The sequence below is a fragment of the Castor canadensis genome, chromosome 4 (genome assembly GCF_047511655.1).
Source record: "Castor canadensis chromosome 4, mCasCan1.hap1v2, whole genome shotgun sequence".
NCBI lineage: Eukaryota > Metazoa > Chordata > Mammalia > Rodentia > Castoridae > Castor > Castor canadensis.
In genome coordinates this window covers 176,511,456-176,531,041 of record NC_133389.1, presented here as the reverse complement: position 1 = coordinate 176,531,041, position 19,586 = coordinate 176,511,456, and the positions used below count along the sequence as shown (strand labels likewise).

The window sequence follows — 19,586 nt, the reverse complement described above, 5'->3', positions numbered from 1 at the left end:
CCCACTGCCAGAAGACAGCGTGACTGAAATGAACCAGGTATTAAAGGCCTGCAGGAAGCTGGGAACTAGGAGAAAGAACTAGTGGAGTCTTTTATAAAGAGACAAAGAAGCTGTCAATGCTCTGTCACTGAGCATCCAGAAATGGGCGAGCCAGAGGACAGCATGGAGCAGGTCCTCCCGAGATCAGGCTGGCCAAGAGCAGCAAGTGGAAGAGTCATGGTCAGGTGCATACTTGGAGGACTTCCTGACAGTGGCAAAAGCCCTTCTGCTCCCAGTTAGTGCAACAAAACAACTTTGATGTTCTCAGCTGTGGGGGCTAGAAAAAGGCCTGCACTGTACTGTTTTTCATTTAAACAAGTTGGGATCTGGTCATAGGTCCAGCCTAGAGATGGCCAACAGCTGGTGGAGGTGTACCCCAGCATGACCTCACCCTTCCCTCTTGGTGTTTCAGACAGTCAGCTTCTCCCTGTCCAGGGTTTTTAGGGGTGGGAGGGGTTGGAGTAGACACTGTTCACAAGGGATGGAGGACAAGAGGACTGTCTACAGGGGTCATGGAAGGCTTCTACTCCAGGCACCAACTTGTGTCCTAAAACATCTAAAATCAAAGTAGACCTTACCCTTAAAAAATCAGTTTCCTCAAGGATTACTAAACCTGGGCCTCTCTCTCTCTCTCTTTTTTTTTTTTTTTTTTTTTGGTTTTCAGAGCTAGGATCTTGCTGTGTAACCCTCACTGGCCTCAAACTCCTCAGCTTTTTGAGTGTTGGAGTCACAGGCAAGCACCACCATTCCTAGCTCCTGGCCTGAGTTTTATCAGACTAAAGGAATCCTTGCCTCAGCTCAGGATTATATATAGTTTTCTTTCACTGACAGGGAACAGAGAACACAACTGATCACCTGAATTTCTCAGAGAAGCAAGATATTTGATACGGCCACACAGGCACAGTGCCTGCTGTGCACGAGCCGCTCAATAAAGCTGACCTTACTGTGGCAGCAGGTAAGGGGGTAAGGCAGGGTTCCTTTCTCTCTCAACCTGCCTGGTCTGAGCTTCACAGTGGGATGCTAGATTGAGGACTCATCCTATTTGGGCTTAGCTACAGCTCAGCGCTTCTACCTTGCTTGACAAATCAAGGACCCCAGTGAAGCTCAGGTAGGGTGGTGCCCCCAAAGAAAAGCAATGCCAGCTCCAGTGTGGAGGGACTGTATCATGGCTGGTGGGAGGGGGGAGGTGGGGGGATGTAGGTAGAGGGGAACTCCTGACAGTGGATTCCTGAGGCTGGCCCTCTGTTCAGAGTGTTTTTCCCAGAGACGTTCATAGCAAGGCCCATCCTACCTCACTTCCCTTCCTTCCTAGGAGGGGAATTCTTGACTCATCCCTTGATCTAGCCCCTGGGACATTCCAGACTTGAGGCAGGAAGTCAGCCAATAGCCACAACCCACCAAGAGCTTGCACACGATTTGCTGGCCTTGTCTTTGAGAAGCTTCCTGTGGAATTGGCCACCTCCCCTGGCCTCCATCAGAACACCCACACCTGGATTTTGCAGGGGTCTCCATGGTCTCCCTGCTTCTTCTGTGTCCATCCTTCATTCCAAAGCCTCCCTGCCACCCCTGGAACGGGGACTACCTAAAAACTTTCTGTTGTAACCAGCTTGACATTTTTTTCCCCTTTCTCTCTCTCTCTCAAGCTGGGAAGCTCAAGATTAACACTCTTTCAACCCAAACAGGCAGCCCTCCCCTCCTCTGTCTCTCTCTGACTACAGAAAGAGTAAACCTCTGTCAAACAAGACACCATTTCAGAGATGTGGCGCCAGTAAGCCAGGAGATAAGAAGAGCCAAGTCCACCAGCTGGTCTTGGGGCATGCCCCTCATCACGTAGCCCGGAGCTGAGCTCATAAGCCGAACCTTAAAAGCCAGACATTTTTCTCTCAGGGGCAAGACAACAGAAAGTCCTCATTTTGCCCAGCAAAATAATAAACCTTATTTCTTTTTCCGCAAAACCCCACTCACATTATTTGTCAATTGGCATTGAGTCCAAGGATTAACTTTTGGTGACACCCCAACTCCCAACACCACAGCTCGTTCTCATCATAGCAACCAGTCCAAGCCTGTTCCAACCAGGCTGTCAGATCTACCTTCTCTGCCTGTCCTCTGCCCTCAGGTCTCACTGTTCCAGGAGCACCAGGCCACTCCTGCATCAAGGCCCTTACACCAGCTGTTCCCTATGTCCTAAAGAAACACAAGACACCCCCACGGGTCATTCTCTCATCCTTAATATCACCATCTTGGAGAGCCTCCCCTCCCTGGTCTCTGACTCCCTCTCACGTGCTTCCTGTTTTCTGACAGGGCCCGCTTACCATGTTCTGCTTCATGATGTGATCTGTATTGCTTTAGGTCTACCTCTTGTCACTGTAACGTTTGTCACTATAATGTAAGCTTCCCAAGGACAACACTTGTCTATTTTGTTTGCTGGTTTATTCCTACCATCAAGTCATAGGTGCTTCCTAAATATTTGCAGACTGAATGAATGACCACCTCTAGCTTCCCAGTTAGTCTGAGCAGGCTCAGCACTCTTGGAGCTTCCCTAGCTCCCAACCCCCATGGTTCCCATTCAGTAGTTGGAATCTCACATTGAGCACTCGGTCCCAATGCCCACTAGCTTTTGCTCTGGTCCCTGCCTGTACCCCTTTTGTCTATACCACTCCCTTCCCTGCCCAGGTCCCTGCTCTACCCTGGAGGATTCCCAAATGCAGCCAGAGCAGCTCCCCCTCTCCTCCTGCTTCTCAGGAGGTGCTGTACCACTTCTTCTGTCTGCATCAAAGCCCAACTGGAGGTTGTCCCCCATGTTAAATAAAATCAATTTTATAGGGAACTACTGCAACGGGGGAAAGAGACCTCAGCGTAGGGCGGCTCAACTCTGAACCCAGCACAACACACAGGCATTTATATCCAGGTGCAAGCTGGGGCTCGGTGCTGGAGAGCTGCTGAGAGGAGCCTCAGGGGTGAGGAAGGCTTCTGGTCAAACAACTCAACAGGACCCTTCCTGCAGACTCCTCGGGCCAGGGAGAGCAGACACCAAGGGTGGGGGTTCTTGCTGACTGACCTGGGCAATGATGCAGGCCTGATGAAAGCCCAAGGTCAAAACTGAGCTGAAAGAGGGCTTAGAGGGGCCTGACTCAAGTTTGGTCCTGCAGTCTTTGTCCTCTGAGCAGCAGAGTCTTTGCTGCATGGACAGTGTTTGCCCCAGCTTGCTCTGGCTTCCAGGGCCCAACCCTATCCTTCCGCACCATTGAGAGCATCAGGCCCAGAACAAGCTGGGGCCAGGGAATCCTGCCTCCTGAGGACCTGGCTATCCCAAGTGAACCCTGCCTGTGAACTCTGCACACGCCCTCCAGAAAGCACCATGAATAACAGGGATGGTGCAGAGCGGGACTGACCCCTAAAGAACCAGATGCCCTGCAGTTTCCTGAGGACTTGCAAAGCACCCCCTCCCAGAGAGCCCTGACAGCTCCATGTGCCCACACACAGAATCCCAAGGGCTGCCCTCAGCTCAACCCTGGCTTACAGAGCGTGGCCTGAGACTGCCCTACCCACAGATTTTGCAAGAGGAATGGAAGGCTTAAACTCAGCAAGCTTAACCACTCCCCTTTTTTACTTAAGAAAGAAATGGGTTAAGAATTCAAGACGCCCATGGGGCATGGGGGTGCATGCCTGTTTCTTTCATTTTCTTTTTTTTTTTGGTGGTACTGGGGTTTGAACTCAGAGCCTAGCACTTGCTAGGCAGGCACTCTACCACTTGAGCCCCTCCACCAGCCCTGGTGCCTGTAATCCCAGCTCTCAGTAGGCTGAGGCAGGAGGATCTCAAGTTCAAGGCCAACCTGGGCTACATAACAAAACGTTCTCTCAAAAAAAAAAACTTCAAGACTCCTCGTCTAGCTGGGCTCCAGGGGCTCACACCTATAATCTAGCTACTCTGAGGGCAGAGATCAGGAGGATCACGGTTCAAAGCCAGCCTGGGCAAATAGTTCACAAGACCATATCTTGAAAAGTATCCAACACATTAAAAAAGGTGGGGGGGGGGCGGGACTGGCAGAGTGGCTCAAGTGGTAGAGTGCCTGCCTGGCAAGCACTAATTAATTAATTTAATTAATTAATTAACTAATTGATTAAAAACCTAACTTCTTCAATAAATGGTTCAAGTACAATTCATCCAAATGCAAGAAGAAAAACAAAACTTCAACCATAATTACAGAATCTCATACCATATATAAAAATTAATTCCAAATGGATCACAGACCCAAACGTAAGAGCTAAAACTACAAACCTAGCAGAAACATGGGAGAAAATATGTGAGGTGGTGCTAGGCTGGATTTTCTAAAGACGTCCCCTCCCTAATGCCTAGAACCTGTGGATATGTTGTTACAGGACAAAAGGGAGTTTGCAGATGAAATTAAAGTTACCTCCAAATAAGGAGAGGAGCCTGGATTAGCCAGGTGAGCCCAATGAAAACAGAAAACTTTCTCCAGCTGTAGCAGACAAGAGAACGATTGTGAGTGTTTTGCTGGTGAGAGGGAGGAACCCAAGTTCAAGAATCAGAGAGGTCTTTCGGAGCCAATGCAGCCCTCAGCTGGCACCTGCAAGAACATAGGAACCTCAGTCGTGTGGCCTCAAGGAACTGGGTTCTGCCTACACCTGGGAGAGCCTGGAAGCTGTTCTTCTAGAGCCCAATAACACACATAAAACTTTCTGGGATCCTGAACAGTTAGCTCTGTATTTGCAGGCAGTACTGAAAGGCAGAGTTTGTTTGTAGCAAACATAACCCATCCATTGTCTTTCTTTACACTGAGGTTGGGAGGAAAATGGTCCTTGAAATAACTTTGCCTTCCAATATCCATTCTTCCTTCCTTTCTTAGTATTAAGAACACCAATTTTTCCAGGGATTACAGCTGATTGCTATAATCCCAGCTATTCAGGAGGCAGAGATCAGGAGGATCCTGGTTCGAAGCCAGCCAGGGCAAATAGTTCTCAAGCCCCTATCTCAAAAAAACCCATCACAAAAAAGGGCTGGCAGAGTGGCTCAAGTACTAGAGTACCTGCCTAGCAAACATGAGGCCCTGAGTTCAAATCCCAGTACCACAAAACAAAAAAAAAGGGGGGAGGAAGGGAGGAATGAATAAAGGAAAACACTAACCTGGGTTTAGAATTAAAGACACTGAAATGATTTCCCTGAGACCAGCTCAGTGTGTGCACAGTAGAAAAGTTTGGAGGCCAAACAAATAAATTTGATTCCCTCAGCGTACTTTCAAAATCCAATCCAGGCACAGTTTGGGGTGAGTAAAGGCAGGTCGTTGACCCTAGCAGGTGTGCACATTAGGACTGGAGTTACTCATTCCAAATGGCTGAGTTTTTGTTTAAACCGGCCCTCTGCTGCTCATCCTGTGACCTCTACCACGGCCGCGCATCCAGCCCTGGAATCTGTGCCGCAGCTCTCTGTTCTGGAGCCCATAGACCAATGGGTTAAAACACTGGGCAAACGCAAAAATGCTAAAAAGCACCAAATTTAGAGCAAAGAAAAACACCCCGCACATCTTTCCCAAGCCTATGATTATCAGGGTAGGCACCACATGTAAACTGATCTGCACTAAATGAATGAGGACTGTTTTCCTTGCTTTGATGTTGGAACTATTGAAGCGACCGGCATGATTCCCTTCCCAGTAGATCAGAGAGTAACTTAGCAGAATGACAGACAAAAGAAGGAAAAGGAAAAGCATCCCAATGACTCTGGCAGGAATACCGTTCAAGACCACTGGGCAAAGGGGTGTAGATTTAAACACAGCAGCCAGAGAGGGGTGAGTGCCCTCAATGAGGAACAAGCAAATGTTCTTGAGTAGGATGGTGGTCCAAGTCCCAGCCAGAATCCTATATTTAACCAAGTCTACAAAAGACAGAGACTTCAGTGGCCAGCAGATTGCCAGGTAGGTGTTGAGAGCCATCAATGCCAGAGTGAAAAGAATCCCTTCTCCAGCACTCAGCTGCACCCCAAACACCAGCCAGCACAGCAGCAGGGGGCTGTTGACCAGCAAGGCTCACATTCCTTGGAACACGACCCCCAGGCCACAGTAGAAGGAGATGCACAGGAGATGATGGCAAAGGAATATGAATCGGGCCTCTTTTCTTAGTTTCAAATTCTGGGACACTATTGTGATGACGACCACAGTGACGAATGTGGCGAAGGAGAAAATGACCACATAGACAGAGGCCTTCACTGTTGCCTCCAGCCTCAGCAGGTCTGAGATGTTGCAGTGCTCCGAAGACAAGTTCATTGCCCTTCAGGGTTGGCTTGGTTCCTGGAAGAGAAAAGGAGGAGACTGAATGAATCCTTGCTTCCTGTGTGGTTTCCAGCTCTCTGGCCTTGTGCAGTCTCGAGGAATAGACTGCATGTTCTTTGGGACAGGGAATGACAATTTTAAACAGTATTGACTGGGATCAAACAAACTAGAGACATCATCTAGGGTCTTCTCTGTATCCAGGGGAGGGCGTCTATGCAAGTGTAACAGAAGAAAGGGTGGGAAAGATGTGTTCTCTGTACTCAGCAAATCACTCAGATCCAGGTCAAGGTCTAATGCTTACACATCTTTTTCTATCCCTGGGTAGGAGAACTTTTCCCATCAAGAGCAGAAAAGCACAGCATCATAAAATCAAATGATTAACTGTGCAGCACTCGGTTAGCAGAGTGCATGCAAAGGTCTGGGAAGAAGTCAGGGCAAGAGCTTGAGGAAGGTGGGGAAGGCATTGATTCAGAGCCTTAAGTTCATCTAGGTCCAGAGGCTGAAAGGGAGTAGCAGTAATGATGGCACTCCTGGGTGACATTTACTGGATGCTTTTTATGGATAAAAACTATTCTGAGAGCATACTGCTCACTGTCCCTAGGTATGTTTTATTTCTCACCATGTCTCATCACAAATGGGAAAACCAAGACTCAGAAGGGCTAAGTGCTATAGTTTCAGTCTTGCATGTCCCCCTAAGGCCCATTTATTAAAGACTGTCCCCAGGATGGCACTATTGGAAGGTGGTAGAACCTTTAAGAGGTGAAGCCTAAGCTAGGCACTGGTGGCTCACATCTGTAATCCTAGCTACTCAGGAGGCGGGAATCAGGAAGATCACAATTTGAAGCCAGATGGGGTAAATAGCTCTCAAGACCCTATCTCAAAAAAAAAAAAAAAAAAACCATCACAAAAAGGACTGCAAGTGGTACTGCTGGAGTGGTTCCAGTGGTACCAGCTCAAGCTGGTAGGCTCAAGTAACTACCTACCAAACACAGGGCCCTGAGTTCAAACCCCAGTACTGCCCCCCTAAAAAAAAAAAGAGGTGATACCTAGTGGGAAGTTTTTAGGTCATTGGGGGCCTGCTCTTGAAAGGAATTGTGGAACCCTGGGCCACCTCCTCACTCTCTTTTGCTCCCTGGCCATGAGGCAAGTGGTTTTGCTCTGCCACACACTCTTTCCATGATATACTGCCTTGTCGCAAGCTCGAAAACAACAGGGCCAACAGTCATTGGCTAGAATCTCTAAAACTGTGAGCCAACATCAACTTTTTCTCTTGATAAGTTGGCTGGCTCAGGTATTCGTTATAGTTACAGAAAGCTGACTGACACATTAAGCCACTTCTTGCTCAAAGCTTATGATTGTTGCCTAGTGGAGCCCCATTCCAGAACCTACCCTCTCAACCATTAACAAGGAAGCCTATGTCAAATGCAAGGCCAAATGAGTGCATGCCCTCAGTCATTCCTTAACCAGTGGCATTTGAGCAGCTCACTGGACTCCACTGGCAGGAATGTGTATTGTATTGTTAAGAAGCCGGTCAGCTACAAATCTGGGAAAATTTGGGATGACAAGATCACTGCGAGAATGTGACCACCAAGATGAAAAGATGTACATGGTGGTCCCATGAGACTTCTCAAATATGCACAGACACCAGCTGTTGCCTGCCCACCTGTACCCCTGCTAAGGGACGTATCTTCTGCTGCTGTCTGCCTTGCTCATTCCCACAATCCATAGCATCACGTCCTCTCCTATCAAAGCTGATTGACATCTGCCTCATGGGAAATCATTCTGTAGACTGTGCTGGGGGTGTAGCTCAAGTGGTAGAGTGTTTGCCCAGCAGATGCAAGACCCTGGGTTCAATCCCCAGTACCACAAAAATCTGACCCAAGACACACAAAGAATGTGAGTGTGGTGTTGTGTAACTGGCCTGCCAGTAGGGTATGAGTGAGGAGAAGACAGAGACAGGGAGAGGAAGGACAGAAGCAGAGATAAAGGAGAACATGAGGTCACTGAGAGGCCAGGAAAGCTCGTGTAAGACAAAGAAAGCCAACAACCTTCACTCCTGAATTTCTGGTACCACTGAGATGCCCCCATTTTCTGCCCATTAGGAAAGGACACATCACATTGGAGGTGCCACTATTCCAACTTCCTGAGTACCTAACTGTCAGAGCTCCTTATGGAATCCCGCCATCTGGGCACAGTTCTTATTTCCTGGGTGTTGTGTTCTCACCCTTTGTGGAGAACTTTTCTTGTTCTGATGGATTTTTGGTGCCAGATCATCCTTTTGAACTCTAAGCATGTATCTTTCTCTGTTCTCCCAGTCTACAGAGATCACTGTTGTTGTCGGAATCATTAATCATTAAGCTTTCTTTTAATGACAGATTTCACAATCAAAATCTTACACAAGGAGCCTTTACTATTAAACAGAAGAATCCACATCTGCCCTTTATCAAAAGCTTTCTCTTTGGCCAGGCATAGTGGTGCACATCTGTAATCCCAGCACTCAGAGGCTGAGGCAGAACTGAGAGTTTGAGGCCAGGCTGAGGACTCTGCCTCAAAAAAAAAGCATCCTCCTAATTGCTCCCAGAGGACCCCAACAACTGTGCTTAGGGCACCACCACTGGAACTGAGGGTAAGTTATGGCAAGTACCTACCCCCGGAGTGGGGAACGCTGGGAACCAGTCCTTATGCTAGATCTTCTGCTAACTCGGACTGTGACCTTGGGTATTAAAGACACTTTGTGTCTCTGGCCTCTTCCTTACAGCACAGTGTGCAACACAGGCTCCACATTCTTTCTGTATCACAGTCACCCTCATGCTCATCCTCGAGGGCCAGCTCAGAACTTGGGTCCACCTTATTCCTGGGAACAAGACTGCCCCACCTCCACTCCAGATCCTCTTGTGTTATTTTGCTGTACCTGGGCCTTGTCTTGCTGATCTGGACAGACCCCCATCTCTCTAGGACAGAGCCAGCCTTGTCCTGCCAGACCCTCACCCAAACCTGACACACAACCTCTGAGCCCCAAACTCAGTCAGGGAGGTTGCTTCTGGTGCAGTCCACAACGGTGAAGGCCTCCCTGTCAGCTGATTCCGTGTCATCCACTGAGCAGTAAGTTGTGGTTTGTAGTGAAAGTTTTACCACCTTGTACCCTGGTTTCCAGGTTTGGTTAACTGATGAGTGACATTCTATGTTATTTATATATTTATTTTGTGTGGGCCTGGGATTTGAACTCAGGGCTTCATGCTTGTAGATCAGACAAGCACACCTTTAGTCAATTTTGCTCTGGTGTTCTTTGGTGACAGAGTCTCCACAAGCTATTTGCCTGGGGCTGGCCTTGAACAGAAATCCTTTTGATCTCAGCCTGCCAAGTAGCTAGGATTACAGGTGTGAGCCACCAGCATCCAGCTCTCTCTTCTGCTATTCTGTCTTGCTTGTTCTGTCCAGAATCCCAGTCGCTGTCTGAGGCATCCCTGCAGGACTCCTCACTCCCGCTCAGCAGGCTTCCTGCGCCCACATACATCTGCTGTGTTCCACAGATCTGCCGCCAGCCCCATCCAGACTTTTACTAGCTGTGCGCCAAGGCTCAGAATCCTACTTGCTGTGACTGTCATATGCTCCCTTTCAAATGAATTCTAAAAGCCATTTTCCCCCTGGATGACTGTAGATGAACCCCTCTGCATCTGAAACAGTTTCAGGAAACTCTTCTGAGGCCAAGCAGGTCCTAGTTTCTTTGCTTTTCTACTTCTTTAGGGGGTTGGTTTTGTTTGGTTTGGTTGGCAGTATCTGGTTTTGAACTCAGGACCTTGCATTTGCTAGGCAGGTAGCTCTACCATGCCACACCACCAAGCCCATCTCCTTATTGTTTTAATCAACATGACACCTTATTTTGGCACTGTTCTCAACCAACTTTTATCTAGCATGGAGACAAACAATGCATAACTGTACGTGAGCGGTGAGGTTATTGTCTAGTGACTTAATTAAACTATAATCACTAGGGCTGGAGGTATGTTTCAAACAGAAAGCACTTGCCTAGAAAGTGACAGGCCCTGAGTTCAAACCTCAGTACTGCCAAATAATAATAAACACTAGAAACATCATGTCTGAATGAGTGAGGAAGCCAGGTGTGCTAAGGGAGGGTTATGCAGAAGTACAAGCAATCATTGGTCAGCTGTAGTCAGAGAAGGCTTCATGGAGGAAGTGATTCTTGAAGCTGGTCTTTTAAAGAAGAAAACTAGGGCAGAGCAGGGCAGGGATGAGGTACAGAAAGAAGAAGGATGAAGATTCTAAGTAAACAAAAGCTTGTTTAGAGCATTCGGTTCCAGACTTGGAGAGCCTTCGACTATTCCAGAGTTGAAAACCATTTTGCAAGCAAGAAGGAGTCTGGCATGATGAAAATTAGGAGTAGTGCATGCACGAGATGAAGAACCAAGGAGAGATGGCGCCATCCTCCTGCCCTGTCTGCACAGCATGCAGCCTGCCAGGGGACCTGCGCCTGCCAGGCGAGGACATCACTGCCAGAGCAAGTGGCTTGGAAATGGGAAATCTCCAGGGTGGTGGTGGGAGGGGCAGGTGCGGACATGTGCAAAATCAATGAAGACTGCTTCTACTGCCTTTAATCTGTTGAAAAGACTTTGGGATGAACACCTACTCTCCCTAAATCATGCATCCAGAAAGAATCTCATCCCCAAATTCACCTTCCTTCTCAGAGGTAGATTTGCATATCAGGAGTTCCTGGCAACCAAACCCATCAAATTGCCTATCTCTACTATTTACTCCACTTATACTCAGAGCCTTGTTTGTCTTCCCAAAGTCTGAAATGAGGAACTCCTGCTTCCTTCTAGCCTAAAACACTACTCTGGCTTCAGTTTTGCAATAAGGCCCTGCAGCCAAGGGACCTCAGCAAAACCTTCCATTACAGCTACAGAGGCTCGAGAACACCAGACCCACCCTCCCACTCTGCAACAGGCCTGTGGGAGGCAGGTGAAGCCCACACGTCTCCTCCTGCAACCAGGCTCAAGGCAAACCCCTGAGAGTAACATGCTTCCCCTAGGGAAAGTCAGAAAATACACAGAGATAATAACCAGGGCATCTATAAAAGTAGAACTCTAGTAGGACATGGTGGTACACACCTGTAATCCCAGCACTCGGGAGGTGGAGGCAGAAGTTTGGAGAATTCAAAGCCAGCCTGGACTACGTAGCAAATACCCTGTGTCAAAAAAGAAGGAAAGAAATCGCTCAGGGTGTATCTTCAGCAATCTCTTTTTTATTCTCCTCAAAGGGAACAGGAGGAAGTGTTTACTAAGAACCAGGCCCTAGGCATCGAGAATAAGCACTTACTAAACGCTGGCTGTGATTGCTAACCATGAGACAGACAGAGGTGACTTGGAGGGCTGGGTGAAGTGACAAAGCCTCCTTAGGTATATCCAATAACTGCAGAAAACAAGAGTGACATCTTTCCTAATGCATGGCTTCCCAGGCAGCTAACTTTATTTTTTATGGTGGTGGTACCGGGGTTTGAACTCAAGGCCTTGTGACTACTAGGCAGGTGCTCTACCACTTGAGCCACTCCGCCAGCCCAATAGCTAACTTTTTGAGTCCTTATCTACCCCTTTTCACATAAAGGGGAATTCTACAGCTTTCTTCTCCATTTTTTTTTTCTGACCAAAATTTTGACCTACAGGCATTCTTCTAAAGTACTTGTAGCATCTATCATTCTTGAGAGTCACTACCTTGGTTTACTAGCACCTCCTTTTCTAGGATGTAATCCTAGCTACTCAGGAGGAAGAGATCAGGAGGATCACGGTTCGAAGCCAGCCTGGGCAGATAGTTCACGAGACCCTATCTTGAAAAAACCCAATACAAAAAAGGGCTGGCGGAGTGGTTCAAGATGTAGGCCCCTGAGTTCAAGCCCAAGTACCCCAAAAATATAAATAAATAAAAATAAAATAAGATAAATAAAAACAACGTGCATATGGATCTTTACTGAGTGCAATGAGATTTTGCAACACCAAGCTGACCATGGACAAGACCAGGCAGAAATAGAATAGATTCCCAAACCCAGGATATGAATAAGTATTCAGGAAGGAAGCCTCAGAAAGAAGGTAGTGATGAAGCTCTTTTTCGTTTTATAACTTAGATAATTATAAGTGTATGTAGCAGGAGGATCTGGGTTCAAGTCCAGCAGCCTGGGATAATTAACTGATTAAAAAATCAATATATGTGTTTATAAAGTCTTACAGTAACAGTGATTGCTGTATGTACAAAGAGGACACTCTGATGACATACTTCACTGTCCTTAATATGTATAAGCATATATATTAATATATACAAATAAAAATAAGGCATAGAAGTCAATCCAAGATTTTAGGAAAAGATTGTTCAAAACTAACTGTGACAGGAAATACATAGCAAAATATTTTGCATATCTTAATAGAAACTTAGAGAATAAATTTATAAGAAATGAGGGTACAGTGTCTGAAGTAAAGCAGTCATTGATTCTAGTGGGATGGAACTCTCTGCTTTACCATGGGACTAGCTAACGAGAAAACAAGATCAACAAACAGGTATTTATTCAATCCAAATTTAATTGGTGAATTCCAGCCACCTCTGTGCCCTCTCTGTGGATTTAACCACAGTGACCAAGTCTCTGACATGGTGAGAGCCACACAATCCCAAATCTGGTAAATCACCTGGAAGGCAGTAAACATGACCTTCCCTCCTTCCTCCCGTCTCTTCCATGTCAAAGGTGAATCTGATGTCAATAAACCACAAAAAGCAAACAGCTTTTTCATTGCCAGTATTATTTTCCAGAATCTGGGAGGATTCTGCCTTTGGTGTATGGTTTGTCTCTTTTGAGTTCATCCTGTAGCATTTACTTTGAAGTATATTGAAGTGATTTTAATGTTGCATTATTACGAGTATTAGTTAAAAGTTAATTTGCCTGGGTGTGGCCCTACCAGGATTAAAACTCATCACAAAGCAGGGCAGTCAGATGGTGAGTCCTGTGTTTTGCTGGTAAGCAGTCCTCGCTGCAAAGTCAGCGGTTGTCTGTTGCTACCTTTAAGAGAGTTCCCCATCCTAAAGCAAACCCTCTGTCCGGGCAGACCACACCTGGCTTTAGCCACACACCAGATGCTCTACTGGTGAAATCTTAGCAAAGCCACAATCAGGAAGATTCATGAAACTCTTCAGTTTCCCTCTCTGATTTAGCATTTGGGATTATTGTAAACTCTGGTTCCCTAAATTAACACATAATTTAATTGTAGCTATTCTTCCTTACTTTATCCTTTTTTTTTTCTTTGCAGTGATGGATTTGAATCCGGGGCCTCACTCTCTACCACTTTAGCTACGTCCTTGGCTGTTTTGTTTTGGAGACAGGACCTCCCCACTACGTTTGCCCTGGCTGGCCTCAACTCAAGATTGTCCTGCTTCTACCTCCTAAGTAACTGAGATTTCAGACCTGTGCAACAATGCCCAGCTAACCTTTTGTATGTACTGTGATTAGTTTCACAGATGAGACAGAAATTCCTTAGTTTTGAACTCTACATATAATACAAATTGCTCAGTTAAAAGCTACCATATTGCGTGGCTTTGCATGGTACGTGTTGATTGTATTTGTCGTGCAAAGTTTGCTCTTCCTCTTAAGACTACGATTTGAAAGAAATTTTGTCATTGAATCTGAAAACCCATGCATTGACTTAAGCTCTGAGAACTTTAACTTGGCACATAATTGATTATAAAATTGAACTTTTACTTACTTCCCATAGAATTGATTTCTCTGCATTGAGGAAACCTTGTACTCACAAAGTCGTTTTGGCAGGGACAGTAGCCACCTAACACAGCAAATTCCGTTGTCACATTGCGTTTTCCAGAGTAAAATCCACTCATACCAAGTTATTAAAGTTTAGGTTATTTTCATTAGCGTTTATATTTGCCTTTCAGAATTAACAGAGAATTTTGAATTATACTTATAGAGAAATGGCTCATTCAATATGTATTCTTGTGATTTTTCTTAAAATGTAAGCATCGTATTTAATCTTGTTTATTTAATAGACTTCCTAAGTAGAAAAATATATTATTGTTATTGATGCTATTTTTGCAAATATTAATTATATTTTTTTTGCTGTTTTTTATTTGTTTTTACAGTGTTGGGATTTGAACTCAGGGCCTACACCTTGAGCCACTCCACCAGCCCTTTTTTTGGATGAGTTTTTTTCAAGGTAGGGTCTCATGAGCTATTTGCTCAGTGCTGGCTTCAAACCTCGATCCTCCTGATTTCTGCTTCCTGAGTAGATAGAATTATAGGTGTGAGCTACCAGTACCCGTCTTTGAAAATATTATTTGTAACCATAGTTTTTAGCTTTCAAAAGAACTCAAGGCTCTGGGTTCAATCCCCAGCACCCCGAACAAAGCACTTATATTCTAAGAATTGATGACAGAGAATATTATGAACATTGAAATCCCAGCTATAGTATCATTAAAGTAAGCATGCACTGTGCACCTACCACGTGCACAATTTAGCTGTGCTAAATGCTGGCCCCATAGCTAGGTGTCGGTGGCTCACACCTGTAATCCTAGCTGTTTGGAAGGCAAGATCAGGAGGGTCGAAGTTCAAAGCCAGTCTGCGCAAACAGTTCTCAAGACTCTATCTCAAAAATACCTAACAAAAAAGAGGGTTGGTGGAGTGGCTCAGTGGTAGAGCACCTGCCTAGCAAGCATGAGGCCCTGAGTTCAAGTCCCAGTACTGCCAAATAAATAAATGAATTCTGTCCTCAGGAAGCTTTACTTCATTGATTTGATCTGAGGGGCAGGGGTAACACAAGGAGAGTTCCGAGGAAAGAGGCAAAAACATAGACCAATTTCACATTTCTTACTTGAAGAAAATGTATGAAAACCACAAATCTCTGGTTAGAAAAAGTGAGTTGCTTTCTCTTTTTCCCAAAAAGATCTCTTCCTTCTCTTGCATGAAAAGCTGAGGCAATGCTGAAATGGGTCCAGGTCAGTGCAGACTCTGACTAACAGAGGAAATCTGCTGAGAAAGCCAAGGCCAGGAGGCTGAGTGAGGCCACTGGAGAAAGAAGAGCAGGTGAGGAGGCCCCAGGCAAACCTACAACTGTGTGCAAAGCTGGTGCTGGGGAGAGGGGTGCCAGCAAAGGTGATGGAGGCACACTTGTAAGTGATACCTGCAGAAGGGAAATGGTCAAGAAAGTCCCTCATAATTTAAGGACACACAGTACTTGAAAGGCACAGTTAGCCATGGCCAACTTTCAGATTGGACCCAAGTGACAAAGAAGCTCAAATCCATCCAGAAGTAGGGTATGGAGAAACTACTCCATTACCAAATGAAAGATCAGTCAGTCATCACAGGGGTTCCTGGTGTGTACCATAATTGGGCAGATTTTGGTGACAACACAGGTGCAAGGTACAAGTGGACCTTAAATGAGGGAATGATGGCTGGGATACACAAATCCCAACAAATGCAGGACTATGTCATTCTGGTCTCATGAGAGCTGCTCCTGTACTTAAAAGAACCTTCCAAGCTGGGTGCCAGTGGCTCCACGGCTGTAATCCTAGCTACTCAGGGGGGCAGAGATCTGGAGGATCACAATTCAAAGCCAGCCTGGGCAAATAGTTCGTGAGACCCTATCTTAATAATACCTAACACAAAAAGGGCTGGTGGAGTGGCTCGAGGTGTAGGCCCTGAGTTCAAGCCCTAGTACCACAAAAAAAAAGAACCTTCTAGTATATTTAAAGTTCCTACCTTCTTTTTCACCACCAACTTGGCCTGTTAATCCATCCACATCTCTGGGCTCAGGCCCATATAAATTAACCTAACCTATCCTTGACTGTAGCAAACTCAGAATTAGGCTTTCATCGCTATTCTTTGCTTGTTGTTACTGATAATTTGATCTAACTTGAATATCTACCTTATTTTTCAAACTTTCAGCCTGCCTTGACTTTAAATATGTGTTTGTTGCACATTTGAATAAAAAAAAATTTTTTTAAATATGTTTGTCATTAGTCTGTGTCCTGGTTTTTGCATCGGTGGTCATAAAACACTGAATATTTTTTCTGTATGATCCAGGAGCAAAGGATGCATGAGTCATTTGGTCAGAGGGGTGCCATGCAAATCCCCACCCGGACCCCAACGAAGTATAATCTGATTAGAAGGCAAGGAACCCCATCAGAGGGAGGGCAGAGGACCATAGGCAACAAAAGAGATAGGCCAGAGTGAGTGGGGACTAGAACAGGGACTTCAGCTTGTGTGACTGTTATCCAGCTTTTCCTTGCTGTGACAAAATACCTGAAAGAAATTAACTTGAAAATTTATGGTTTAGAGGTTTCAGTCCAAGAACAACCGGCTCCATTGTTTCAACACCGAGGTGAGGCACAATATAGCGGTAGCCAGAGTGTGTGATGGAGGAGGCTGCTCTCTTCACCCGTGGCCAGAAGCACAGAACAAGAACAAGGAAGGGGTAGCGAACAAACCATACTCTTCAAAGGCACACACTCAGTGGCCTACTTCCTCCAGCTAAGGCCCACCACTGAATAGCCCATTAAGTTATGAACTCATCAATGAATCAACCCATTGGTGACATTAAAGCCTTCATGATCCAATCACTTCCCAAGGCCCCACCTCTGCACCAGAAACCAAGCCTTCAACACATGAACACTTTAGGGAGTACATTTCATATCCAGAACCATAGCAGTGACCAAAGCTGTAGGAATTCCATAACCCAAAAGTGATGTACCAATATGTTCTACCCCAAGACGTACAAATAATTTGCTATTGAGAGTAAGGTGCCTCTTTATATAAAACCAGGAGGTGACCAGTCTGATCTGAGCAATGTAATTCATTGAAATGGTTCCTGGAGAAAGGTGGAATGTCTTCCCCACCCTAATTATAGAGCAACATTCAAGCCACTGGATCTGGTGACAGTAAGCCAAGCTGGCTTTCAAAGATCTCAGGCTCTACGTGTAGAAATGACTACAGTTTCCCTAACAGAGGCAAAAGAAGGTGGTGAGAAGCTTTTGCAAGATTGGTAGCATTCTGAAAATTTATATTTCCTGTTTGCTAATGTGTCTGCTTTAAATCCGTCAAGCTGCTAATTATATTGCATGGGTTATACATAAGCTTTTCCACTCATTTATAGTCTTTGTTTCTCTCTGAGGTTGTTTACGTTACATATGTTTGTGTCCTAAAATGTAAGAGCCAGATAATCACAAAAAACAATTAAAATTTCCCATATTAACACCACTTGAAAATGACCACTGTTGTCATGTGACATAATCCTTCCAGTATTTTTTGTGTGTGTGGGACTGGGACTTGAATTCAGGGCTTTGAGCTTGCAAAGCAGTCGCTCTACCACTTGAATTACACCCTCAGTCCATTTTGCTCTGGTTATTTTGGAGATGGGGATCTCAAGATCCTGGGACTGGCTTTGAACCTCGACCCTCCTGATCTCAGCCTCCCAAGTAGCTAGGATAATAGGCGATAGGCATGAGCCACCAGTGCTCGGCCAGTATTTTTCTTTTCTTTTTTTTTTTTTTTTTTTTGAGGGGGTGGGGTTGTGAGGTGGATATTAAAGTGAGCTTCTCAGCATCTATTCCATCCTACATCACCGGGGAACTCCCAGATATTTTGTTGAAGAAATTTGCTCTGTCCCCTTCACCAGCATAGGATCTGCTCCTGAAACAGCATTGTTTCAGGGACCAGCATCTCCCAGGCCTCCACCAATCAATGCATGGTGTTAAAAGGCACATGATCAAGAAGATCCAATCAAAGGAAAGCCTGGAACCTCCTTGGTGACTGGGGAGAGACACTCCTTGGGCCTGGAGAAGGTGTACTATATGCCACCTGCCATCCCTTGCCACCACAGGAGGAACCAATTTTAGGATGAGGCATAAGTTTCAAAAGGCAAAAAGAAATATAAAAAGAAATGGGGTCCTTAAAGAACTCTCTGAGCTGCTAAATCAAGCTAACACCAAGACCTGTCACTTCTGGAGTTTCTAGTTATAGAAATAATTCATTCTTTTGCTTGTTGAAGCCAGTTTGAGTTTTCAATTTCTTGTAACTGAACACATTCTAAAAGACATATGTAAGGCCAGGCACTGGTTGCTCATGCCTGTAATTCTAGCTACTCAGGAGGCAGAACTCAGGAGGGCTGTGGTTTGAAGTCAGTCCAGGCAAATAGTTCCTCGAGACCCTATCTCAAAAAACCTTTCACAAAAATAGGGCTGGTGGAGTGGCTCAAGGTGAAGGCACTGAGTTCAAGCCCCAGTACCACAAAAAAAAAAAAAAAGCCTAAAAGACATATGTAGATATTTTTATAAAAATGCATGCCTCTGGACCTGGAGCATGGTTCAAGTGGTAGACCACCTACCTAGCAAACAGGAGGCCCTGAGTTCAAAACCCCAGTACCATCAAAAAAAAAAACTGGGTTGGGGGAATGGCTCAAGTGGTAGAGTGCCTGCCTAATAAGCATAAGGTTCTGAGTTCAAGGCCCAATACCATTAAAAAAAAATACCCAATAAAAATGCACGTCTCCAATTTACGCTCACACACGTGCACACGCACACACACACGCACACGCACACACACACAAAGATAAAGAATTACATATCGAAATGTTAACTTTAAGTAATTCAGGGATTGGAACTGTAGGGGTTTAGAGGGGGATTATGAACAACAATAAAATTTTTTAAACGTTGTGGGTAGCTCTGACTCAGTAACTCACACTTCCTCAGATGGGGCAAGGAGAAGGCACGGTTAGTCAGTCTTGGTCAGATTGTGGTCTGCCTGGTCATTATCTCAGGATTGGTGAAGCAGAGCCTTGTCGTGATAAGAAAGTCATTGCTACTTGGGGGTTAGAGTCAACTCTTGTTACAAGATGTTTATTGACTAATCCCGTTGTCCTAGAATCCAAGGTGACTGCAGGAGAGACTCAGGAGGGAAAGGTTAGAGTGAGAGAGGGACAAAATGGAGTTAGTTAGGCCAGTGGTGAATGCCTCCCTCCAAATCCCCAGTCAAGTGGTCATTCCATTTCTAGAAGTGGTTGAAGGCTAAAGGTCATTTTCTTTAGTAACTACTTCCTGCTGATGGGGGCGCTATAGGAATCTCTGAATGGAAGGCCTAGACAGAGTCAGAGAAGTTTCCTGTTCCTTCAGCCTTGAAGGGGGTGAGATAGGTCAGGTATCACCAGTTCTCAGGAGCCTGAGATAATGATCAGCCAGACCACAGTCTGACCAAGACTGATTAACCATGCCTTC

General features: G+C 45.6%; 1 protein-coding gene, 1 non-coding gene and 1 pseudogene across 3 annotated transcripts in view; 2 read left to right on the top strand and 1 right to left on the bottom strand.

Moving 5' to 3' along the window:
• Positions 1-5,405: 5,405 nt before the first annotated feature.
• Positions 5,406-6,317, bottom strand: LOC109691540 (uncharacterized; annotated as a pseudogene).
• Positions 6,318-8,773: 2,456 nt separating this feature from the next.
• Slc16a14 (solute carrier family 16 member 14) overlaps positions 8,774-19,586 on the top strand; it is a 74,228-nt gene continuing 63,415 nt past the window's right edge. The window contains exon 1 of one of the 2 annotated variants that reach the window (XM_074071938.1): positions 8,774-8,949. The gene's annotated coding sequence lies outside the window, so the exon portion shown is untranslated. The remainder of the gene's footprint in view (positions 8,950-19,586) is intronic. The other variant, XM_074071937.1, reaches the window with a different exon arrangement.
• On the top strand, positions 14,995-15,066 carry Trnaa-agc (transfer RNA alanine (anticodon AGC)). The gene has a single exon. It is a non-coding gene; the product is annotated as a tRNA-Ala (tRNA).